The following is an 11,368-nucleotide window of genomic DNA, read 5'->3' on the forward strand; positions in this document are numbered from 1 at the left end:
TACCCAACAATCCCTCACATTGATGGGGAATAGTTATAACATAGGAATGCACGGACAATTGTGTACTTTACAAGCAAGGATTAATTGCATCTGACAATTGTGTACTTTACAGGCAAGGATTAATTGCATCTGATAAGTAGGTTTCCCCTTGGACTTTCCGTAGTGAACATATGTCGGATATACTCGGTCAATCCGTAGATGTGATATCTTTGAACCGTCGAGTTTTGGTGTATACCTAGACAACCATATGTCACACAATTAACCCTTTACTGTTTATGATTCTTACGGTTGTGTTTGTTTCAGCCATGAACACCTCCTGGTTTCATGAGTGTATAGAGAATAGGCTTTTAACATAAAATTTTCTTTAAAGCGGCTTCCACTTCACACTCACATAGGTGATTTCTAACCGTGTCATCTCGTAGATACACTATTTGGTCAAATCTACCAAACTTAGCAAATCATTAAAAACTTTAAGCTTTATTACCTCATTAACAAGCCTTAAAGTCTTAAACTTATCCTGAACATTGTCTTTATCATGAGAATGGATTGAGTTAATTGACAATTTCGAACCGTCAGCCACAACTTTGTTTTTCTCCTTGAATCTAGCTCTTGGGACCTCCAGTCTGCTAGATAGAGTTACCGTCATGCTGACTTGTACTAAGCCGTAAACCCATTCCCTTAGATGATCTTTCAACTGCCTCTCTCACTAGGCCTTTCGTTAGTGGATCTGACACATTATCGTTTTACATTACATAGTCAATTGTGATAATTCCACTAGAGAGCAGTTGTCTTACGGTGTTATGTCTCTGTCGTATATGATGAGAATTCTCATTGTACATAACGCTCCCTGCCCTACCTATTGCTTCTTGACTATCGCAATGTATGCAAATTGGTCCAACAGGTTTGGGCCAAAATGGAATATCCTCTAGGAAATTCCGGAGCCATTCCGCTTCTTCACCAGCCTTATCCAAAATAATGAATTCAGATTCCATTGTGGAGCGAGCAATACATGTCTGTTTGGACGATTTCCAAGAGACAGCTCCTCCACCAAGTATGAATACATAACCACTCGTAGATTTTACATCATTTTACCCGGTGATCCAATTTGCATCACTATATCCTTTAATCACAGCAGGATATTTATTATACTGCAAAGCATAATGTTGTGTCCATTTTAGATAACCCAACACACGTTTCATAGCCATCCAGTGAGTTTGATTCGGATTACTAGTGTACAGACTGGGTTTACTAATAGCACATGATCTATCTGATCGCGTGCAATTCATAATATACATCAAACTTTTCAACACTCTAGCATATTCCAATTGAGAGTCACTTTGACCTTTATTCTTTTTAAATGTACAACTTAAATCAATTGGAGTTTTGACAACATTGAAATTCAAGTAATTGAACTTATCCAATACTTTTTCAATATAATGAGATTGAGATAATGCTAGTCCCTGGGGAGTTTTGATAATCCTGACCCCTAAGATCATATCAGCAACTCCTAAGTCTTTCATATCGAACTTGCTGGACAACATGCGCTTAGTAGCACTTATATCGTCAATTTCTTTTCTCATTATTAACATGTCATCAACATACAAACAAACAATGACTTCATGATTCATAACATTTTTAATGTGAACACATTTATCACATTCGTTAATCTTGAATCCATTTACCAACATTATTTGATCAAATTTAGCATGTCATTGTTTGGGTGCTTGATTGAGTCCATAAAGTGACTTCACAAGTCTGCACACTTTCTTTTCTTTACTATGAACTATAAACCCTTCAGATTGTTCCATGTAAATTTCTTCCTCTAACTCTCTATTTAAGAAGGCTATCTTTACATCCATTTGTGGATTTTAAGATCATGTACTGTTGCTAGTGCTATTAACATCCTAGTTGATGTTATCCTTGTTACTAGAGAGTATGTGTCAAAGTAGTCCAGACTTCCCTTTGTCTGTACCCTTTGACTACCAGTCTAGCCTTATATTTGTCAATAGTCCCATCAGGTTTCATTTTCCTTTTAAAGATCCACTTTAATCCTAAAGGTTTATTTCCTGCAGGAAGATCAGCTAATTCCCAAGTGTGATCGCTTAAAAATTGATTCAATCTCATTGTTGACTGCTTCTTTCCAATAAGTTGACTCTAACGAAAACATAGCTGCTTTAAATGTTTGAGGTTCATTTTCAAGCAATAGTGATACAAAATCTGGTCCGAAAGAAAAAGATTTTCGTTGTCGAGTACTCTGCCTAGGTTCCTCACTAGTTAGAATATTTTTGATTGATTCTTCTCATGGTCGTTTAGGTCTTTCACTTGTTGACTCACTTTCAGTTTTATACGGATAAATGTTTTCAAAAAATTCTGCATTATCTGATTCAATTATCATATTAACATGAATCTCAGGATTATCAAATTTGTGAACCAAAAATCAACAGGCTTTACTATTCACAGCATACCCAATAAAGACACAATCTATTGTTTTAGGTTTAATTTTAACCCTCTTCGGTAAAGGAACCTCTACCTTGGCTAAACACCTCCACACTTTGAAATATTTCAAGTTCGATTTTCTTCCTTTCTACAACTCATATGGAATTGATTGTGTTTTTCGATGGGGTATTCTATTGAGTATTTTATTAGCTGTAAAGATGGATTCCCCCCAAAGGTTTCGCGGTGAACCAGAATTGATCATTAAGGCATTCATCATTTCCTTTAATATTCTGTTCTTCCGTTCTGCCAAACCATTTGACTGTGGTGTATAAGGTGTAGTAGTTTGATGAATAATATCATATTCCAAACATATCTCTGAAAAAGGAGATTCATATTCTCCACCCTTATCACTCCGGATCATTTTTATCTTTAGATTCAATTGGTCTTCCACTTCATTTTTGTATTGCTTAAATGCATCAATTTCTTCATCCTTACTATTAAGCAAATATACATTACAAAATTGAGTGCAGTCATCAATAAAAGTTATAAAATACTTTTTTCCACCACGAGATGGTGTTGACTTCATATTGTTTTTATATGTGTGAATTAAGTCTAAAGTTTTAGAATTTCTTTCAACAGACTTGTAAGGATGTTTAACAACCTTACTTTCTACACAAATTTCGCATTTCGACTTATCGCATTTAAAATCAAGCAATACTTCTAGATTAACCAATTTTCGCAAGGTTTTGTAATTTATATGTCCCAAACGGGTATGCCATAAATCACTTAACTCCAATAAGTAAACAGAAGCAGAATTTTTATTAATACTGTTAACAACCATTACATTTAGTTTGAAAAGACCCCATTGAGGTAGCCCTTTCCTATGAACATTTCATTCTTACTTATTACAGCTTTATCACTAACTAGGACACACTTAAATCCGTTCTTAACGAGTAGTGCAGCAGAAACTAAATTCTTCCTTATAGTAGGTACATGCAGAACATTGTTCAAAGTCAACACCTTGCCGAATGTCATTATAAACATTACTTTCCCAGTTCCCGCAATCCTTGTTGTTGGTGTGTTTCCCATGAATAAATCTTCATTGTACTCAGCAGGAGTGTATGTTGCAAAGGCTTCTTTCACAGAGCAAATATGTCTAGTGGAACCTGAGTCGAGAAACCACTCCTTGGGATTTCCAACTAAGTTACACTCCGATATCACCGCACACAAGTCATCTGCATCTTCCATCTTTTTCACGATGTTTGCTTGATTTTTGTCTTTGCCTTTGTTTTTGTCCTTTCTTAGAGCATGACAATCAGAAGATCTATGACCAGTCTTGCCACAATTATAACAGTTGTCTTTGAATTTCTTCTTGGCCTGTTATGACTTCTGCCCGTTGGACTTCTTTCACTTTTAGTCTTTGGTAGGAGATTTTTCAACAATATTAACTCCAATGATTGTTGAACTCTTACGCGACTTCTTTTTGGCATTTCTGTTATCTTCCTCAATCTTGAGCCGAATCACAAGATCTTCAAGCTTCATTTCTTTACGTTTGTGCTTTAGATAATTATTGAAATCTTTCCACGAACGAGGCAACTTCTCGATCATTGCACCCACTTGAAAATCTTCATTTACTACCATATCTTCAGCAATCAGATCATGGAGAATAAGTTGAAGTTCCTGCACTTGTGATCCAACAGTTTTACTATCTACCATTTTATAGTCTAAAAACTTTGCGACCACAAACTTTTTCAAGCATGCATCTTCTGTCTTATATTTCTCCTCAAGTGCATTCCACAACTCTTTTGAAGTTGTTATTGCACTATATACATTATATAAGTCATCCTCTAAAGCACTCAAAATGTAACCTTTACATAGGAAGTCTGACTGTTTCCATGCTTCAACAATCATGAATTTTTCCCTGTCTGGCATATCATCGGCAGGAACTGGAGTATCTTCACTTGTAAATTTCTGCAGACCAAGAGTGGTAAGACAGAAAAATACTCATTGCTGACATCCTTTGAAATTCACATCTGTGAATTTACCCGGTTTCTCTGCTTGTGGTACAAGAGTTCGGGTTGGTGCAGCAACAGTCACTGTAACACCAGTGTTTTTCATTTCTGATAAACAAAATTTATGCAATATAAGTAAGCAATAAACTATAATTGCAGACTTAAAGGAGTATAAAATCACAAAGATTTTTGTCTCCACCAGAAACACAGATTTAATAATTTCCTTAAGATTGTTTGTCAATCTGTGTTATGAAAATCAGAAATTACTGGTTGTAATAAATCATTCAGAAACACGAAGTAACTAAGATTTATAGAATCAGTAAGTAAGATGAACAAAAATTTATTTGTAAAAAATAATTGAATCTGTAAAACCTTACCAGAATCTGGAATACTCTTTTTAATTTTGGAAGATAACCAAGTACACTTAATTCACAGTGTCCCCTTAAGGAAATTATTCCCCTCTAGTATCTGAGGTTTGATTTGGAATATAACCTCCCAGGGTAAAATGATCTTAATCAGTAGAGTGTAGATACCAAAAACTCTACTGTCAGCGAATCAATCCACAGCAGGAAACTCTACTGTACTTTCCTGTTGTGGATTGATTCACTGACAGTAGTGTTTTTGGTATCTACACTCTACTGATTAAGATCATTTACCCTGGGAGGTCATATTTCAAATCAAACCTCAGATACTAGAGGGGAATAATTTCCTTAAGGGGACATTGTGAGTTCAGTGGACTTGATCTTTTTCCTATTAAAATTTTTACAGATTCTGGTACGTGTTTTACATATTTTAGATTTGTGAATTAATTTCAGTTCTTCTATTCTTTTGTTCTTCACTGGTTCATTAAACTTGGTAACTTCATGTTTCTGCAAAGTTTGTTGGAATCACTAAGATTCTTTAGACACATCTTAACAACAATTCTTCTTTAAGAAAAATATTTCGTATATTTTTTTTAATTTGTTTCTGATTCTAGTTTCGCTACTAGTTTTAATTTTCTAGTTGTGAAAATGTTCTTTAACTTTATTGTCTTACAAAGATGTTCAAAGTTTTGTTCTAAGTATGTTTAAAATATAAGATGAACAACAATTTTAAGGAAATTATTATACTGTTAGTATTTTTTGTATTCTATTGATTGAGAGAATCTGATCATGAAAGTAGAAGATAAATGCATTAATTCTCCATAATTTGTTGCTTTGTTTAGCAAGGTCGAAGTGAGAATATAACAGAAAATTTTTATGGCATTCCGTTTAAAGATTACCAAGTAACCTTCTTAGTAGATTATCTAACGAGGAAAATAGTTTCTAAAAGTTATCATCTTTGAATTTTTTTTATTATGTGTATCTTTGGAAAAAGATATGCAAACTATATGTTGTGGAATGAATTTTACTTCGCAAATATTGTTGCTTTTAAAATTCTTTAGTACACAAAAATGAGAGATGCATATTTTTGTTTGATAAAATAGTATGTCAAAATGTTATAGTTGGAAGACTATTTGATAAGAAAAACATTTCTATGTGATAAAGAATATGTGTTATTATGTTTGGAAAAAAAAAAGATTTTTGTAGTTTTGTACTCCATGAGAAATGTTAGTTTGTCTGATTTTGTAAACTAAAAACTTTTGTGATTTTATACTCTGGATAAATTGGACTATGCAATTGGTTTGAAGAATATGAAAACTTCACATAATAAGTCAGTGTTGTACTTTTGATTTTCTATAAACTTCAATGTAATATAGAAATAAATTGTACAATTTTTTTGTCCTTATTTTTAGTATTTAAAATACTAAGTGGTATCTATTTATGATAGAGGGAAAATACTAGTGATTTAGAATTTGTGATTTTGTGTCTCTATGGGATGAACTTTGACATTGTGTAAACATTGTCAAAGAGAATTGCAGCACTATAATTTTTTTGTAGAATAATATTTCCAACATTAAAATATGTGGAAAAACTATTTTCAAATACTTGAAAAATATTTTTGAGATCACATTTGAAATGTGAGGGTTATTTGCTTATAATTAGACTAGGTGTCTAATTAACTTTGGAGCAAAATATATGAAATTCAATGATACTTTTGTATTATGTTATACCCACAAAATTCTTGGAGTATATTTGGTATTGTGGTTGTTGAGTTTCTCTACTACTAGTATATAGTGAGACTAGTATGAAACATCCAAATTATGTATATACTTGTTCAAAATAATTGTGTTCTTTTATGAAAAAAAATATCACTTAAAATGTTGTGATTTTTCATGAAAAGATATGTCTATTATAATAAAAGTATTTGCATAGACATGAATATTGGTGAATAGTCATTTGTTATGTTTTTGTAAAAATAACATTTGCACTATATTGTCTTTATTGAACCCGATGAAACTCTATTCATGGGTAGTTTTATAACAATCATATTGAAAGTTATGGAAATGTCCTTCTGAAAAGGACATTTGACAATCTAAACAATGTTTGTATCACACAAAATTGTAAGAAATAGGAACAAAATATTAGTGAGGAAAAAGCTACCTCGCAAAGAGCTTTTCGAACTCAATGTTTTTATTTGTTCTTACTTGCTTGAGTCAATGTTTGTGACATGAACACTTGGGGCATGTCAATTACAAAACCTTGTAAGGAAATCTGATCAACTTAGAAGTTTTGCCTAACTTTGAGTGCAATAAATACAAATGTCAAGTTTTTGTGAAATCTAAGTATGTTGAGCATTCTTATAAATCTGTTGAAAGGAATTCTAATCCCATAGAATTGATTTACACTGATATTTTTGATATAAAGTTAACACCATCTCATGGTGTGAAAAAGTATTTGTTACTTTTATTGAGAATTGCATTAGAAATGACTATGTCTATTTGCTGAATGGTAAGGATGAAGCAATAGAAATGTCTAGACAATGTAATATCGAAGTTGGAAATCAGTGTGAAAAAATATAAGAAGTGATAAGAATGGAGAGTATAAATCTCATTGTGCAGATATATGTTTGGAAAGTGAAATATCCATCAAACTACTGCCATATTCGTCTCAATCTAATTAAAAACGAACGTTGAAAGAAATGACAGATCCATTATTTATAAGTTAAGGTTTACACAAAACTTGTGTGGAGGAACTATCCTTACATCAAAAGGGAACAACAAAAAGTTTTGTCTTTTTAGAAAGAAAACGATTTTGTTTGATTAGAACACAATCTTTTCCATATGAGAAATGGAAAGGAAGGAAATCCAACTTGAAATATTTCAAAGTGTGGGAGTATCTAGTCGAAGTTCAAATATCTATTCCTAAAAGAATTAAAATAGGACCTATGATTGTGGACTGTAAAATTAGACTTGGATGTAATTCTTGCCGGAGAAAAAGTATCAAAAAGTTCTAGGTCTTCTAGTTGTTTAAAACCTTTTGCAACTAGCCTAGCCTTATATTTATCAATAGAACCATCCGGTTTCAACTTTTTTCTTAAGACCTATTTGTAACCAATTGTTTTACAACCCGGTGGTAAATCAACTAACTTCCAAGTTTTATTAGAAATTAGAGATTTCATTTCATCATTTACAGCCTCTTTCCAAAAAATAGAATCATGTGATGATATTGCTTCGTTCAAAGTTAGAGGATCATTTTCAACATTAAGTAAAAATCAGGACCAAAATCTTTTTCTACTCTAGCTCTTTTACTTCTTCTTATCTCAAAACCATCAACTTCTTTATTTTCAAAGTCGAAGAAAAGAATTAGGTAGTAACAAAATATTTTGTTCAATTCTTTGACCCCCACTATTTTTAGAATCATATGAAAATTGATTTTCATGAAAAATAGCATTACCAGATTCTATTACAATATTATCTTCAAGATTAAAAAATCTATAGGTTGTACTATTTGAAGCATAACCAAGAAAAGTACAAGTAGTAATTTTCTTACCCAATTTTGTAATCTTGGCAGCCATTAGCCTCACAAAGGCTAAACAATCTCAAACTCTTAGATATCCCAAACTTAGCTTGTAACATTTCCACAGTTCAAAAGGTGTAAGTTTTGACTTTTTTTATGAGGCACACTATTCAACACATAACAAGCAGTTAAAATAGCTTCATCCCAAAAATTTAGACGTGTATGTGACTCAATAAGCATGACATTAATCAATTCAACTAAAGTTCTATTTTTCCTTTCTACTACTCCATTAGATGAAGGAGAGTAAGAAGGATTAGTTTCATGAATTATTCCCAATGATCTAACAAAAGAATTAAACTCATTTGATTTATATTCACGGCCTCTATGAAATCTAATTTTTTTTATTTTCTACCAAACTGATTTTCAACTTCATGGAGATAAGTTTTGAAATTTTCAAAAGCATCGCTTTTACTTTTCATCAAATAAACATATGTAAACTTAGAAAAATCATCAATGAAAATGATGAAATATCTATTACCTCCACGAGTTAGAATTTCACCAAGTTCACAAATATCAGTATGAACTAATTCTAACAAATCAGTTTTTCTTTCAACTTGAAAATGAGATCTTTTAGTGATATTGATTTTACTACAAGCCTCACACTTTTCAAAATTCTTTTTAACCATTGGGATTAATATTAAATTACTCATGATTTCAACATAACGATCATTAATATATCAAAAATTGGTAGAAGAAAGCATATAAATAGAGATAGAAGTTTTATTCATCTCAATATTCAATTTAAACATCACATCACATGCATACCCCTTACCCACAAAAATAACCTTCTTCACTATTGCATATTGATCAGATTCAATAATTTGTTTAAGCCTGCTTTATTAAGAAGAAAACTAGACATTAAATTTTTCTCATTAAAGGAGTATAAAGTACATCTTTTAAAGTTAATACCCTTCCAGAAGTAAAACACAATTCGGCATCTCCCTTTCCAAGCACTTGAGTAGTGTGAGCATCACCAAGCATGATGGTTTTAGGCTCCTCAAAATGAGTACATTTTTAAAACTAGTCTTTGTCATAACAGACATGAAGGTTTGTACCAAAATCATCCCACCATCCATCAACATTCTCAATCATGTTTATGTCGGTAAGCATCACCACAAAAGCTTCTTTGATAACGTTTGTCTGAGGGTTAGGTCCACATTTTCAGAATCTGCAAAAATCTAGCAAGATGTCCACTTTTGCCACAAAAAAAGCATGGTCCCTTTTCTTAAACTTGTTAATTTTGTGCTTGATGCTTTTCACCATTATTATCCTTGGGAGGTCTACCATCATTTTTCTTGAATTTTTTTCTTGAGCTTTAAAGAAGTAACTTTGTGAGTTTCATGAGTAGAATTATTCGAAGTAATTAAATTTACCTTCGTTATGATGTTGTCCTCTTCTATTTGTAAAAGTGCATCTTGGCCCCTTGCTTCTTCTTCCATGCGGATTTTCATTATCAAGGTTTCAAGAGAAGTTTTCTTTTGTTTGTGGCGCATAGTTTTTTGAAATTCCTTCCAATAAGGTGGAAGTTTATCCACTATGCTACAAACAATAAGGTTATCTCCAATTTTAACCTCTTCAGACCTAAGCTCTCCAATGATCATTATGAAGTCTTGAGATTGATCTACCACTGATTTGTTGTCCACCATTTGAAAAAAGAAAAAAATCTACTAGCTGCAAATTTTTTCACTCCAGCCTCTTATGTATCATACTTACTCTGCAATGCTTTCCAAATTTTCTTTGCACTAGAGTAAGTTCTGTCATAATAATCATAAAAATTATTAGATAGACAATTAAGAAGATAATATCGACACTTATAGGAGTCACCATCATACTTTTTCACTTTCTCTAGATGAGAAATAGTTTCATCATCATTCATAGAAGTGATGTCCTCTTTATTAGGATTCTTCTCAGTTAACACATAAGAAACATTGAGAAGACTTAAGCAAAAAAGTACTTTACTCTTTCATATCTTAAAATTGTTACCATTGAATCGAAATGACTTGTTAAGGTCTCCCATCTTGACATCCACGATTTTTTCAATTGTAGCCATGAATGAATCTCCTTAAAATTGTTTAGTGAAAAACTTACTAGATAACAACAAAATACAAGATTACAACTGAAAAATAAAATGAAGAAAATAAATTTCTTCAAGGCTAAGGCGCAGATATTTCGCTCTCTTTAAGGAGATTCAAGCCCATTGCAGCAGATATTTTTCACCGGTTCAGCAGTAGTACTCTTTGACTTGTCCCATCCAGGATACGACAACCTTCACAAATATAATTAAACAACTCTGGACAAGAGTTGAGTTCAAAGCTCCACAAAAAAAACACCTCCCTTCAACTAATAAGAACTCTCTTTTTTTAACTGACTCTTTCACTCTATATTTTCTCTTGTATATTGTGTATATCAAACCAAATGAATATCACCACTATTTATAGTTGAGAAAGTCTTCTAGCAATGAATAGGAAGATAACGAGATGGTAAATAGTGAAGATAAATGGTCTTAGGAGTTCATATATGACATAGGTTAGAAAGAATAATGGAGAAATTAAGAATGAAATAAAGTGATGGATAACCAATGTTAATGGATGATGTAGAAGTTACCCATTTCAATGTTTATTGAAATATTTTTATCTCGCGATGAATTCAGCCAATAAAGCCAAAAGTAATTGTATTACATAACTATCAAGTCAAAGATGAATGTCATGATTAATTTGGCAGTTTAAGACACAAATGTCTACCAACGATCATTCTTATAACTCCAAAATAAAGCAATTTAATATGGTAAATATTAATATTAAAATGTTAATAACCTAACAACAACATCACCATGTTCAACATTATTCCTGATCTTCTATACATGCTACGAAACAATTCCTATACATATATAAACATAAATTTAAAATTTAATTACTATCGCTTAAAATTATAAAATTCAAAACCAATAAAAAAATTAATTTCACCTCCTTTAATATGTTTTAG

Source organism: Solanum lycopersicum, chromosome 2 (assembly GCF_036512215.1).
Source record: "Solanum lycopersicum chromosome 2, SLM_r2.1".
NCBI lineage: Eukaryota > Viridiplantae > Streptophyta > Magnoliopsida > Solanales > Solanaceae > Solanum > Solanum lycopersicum.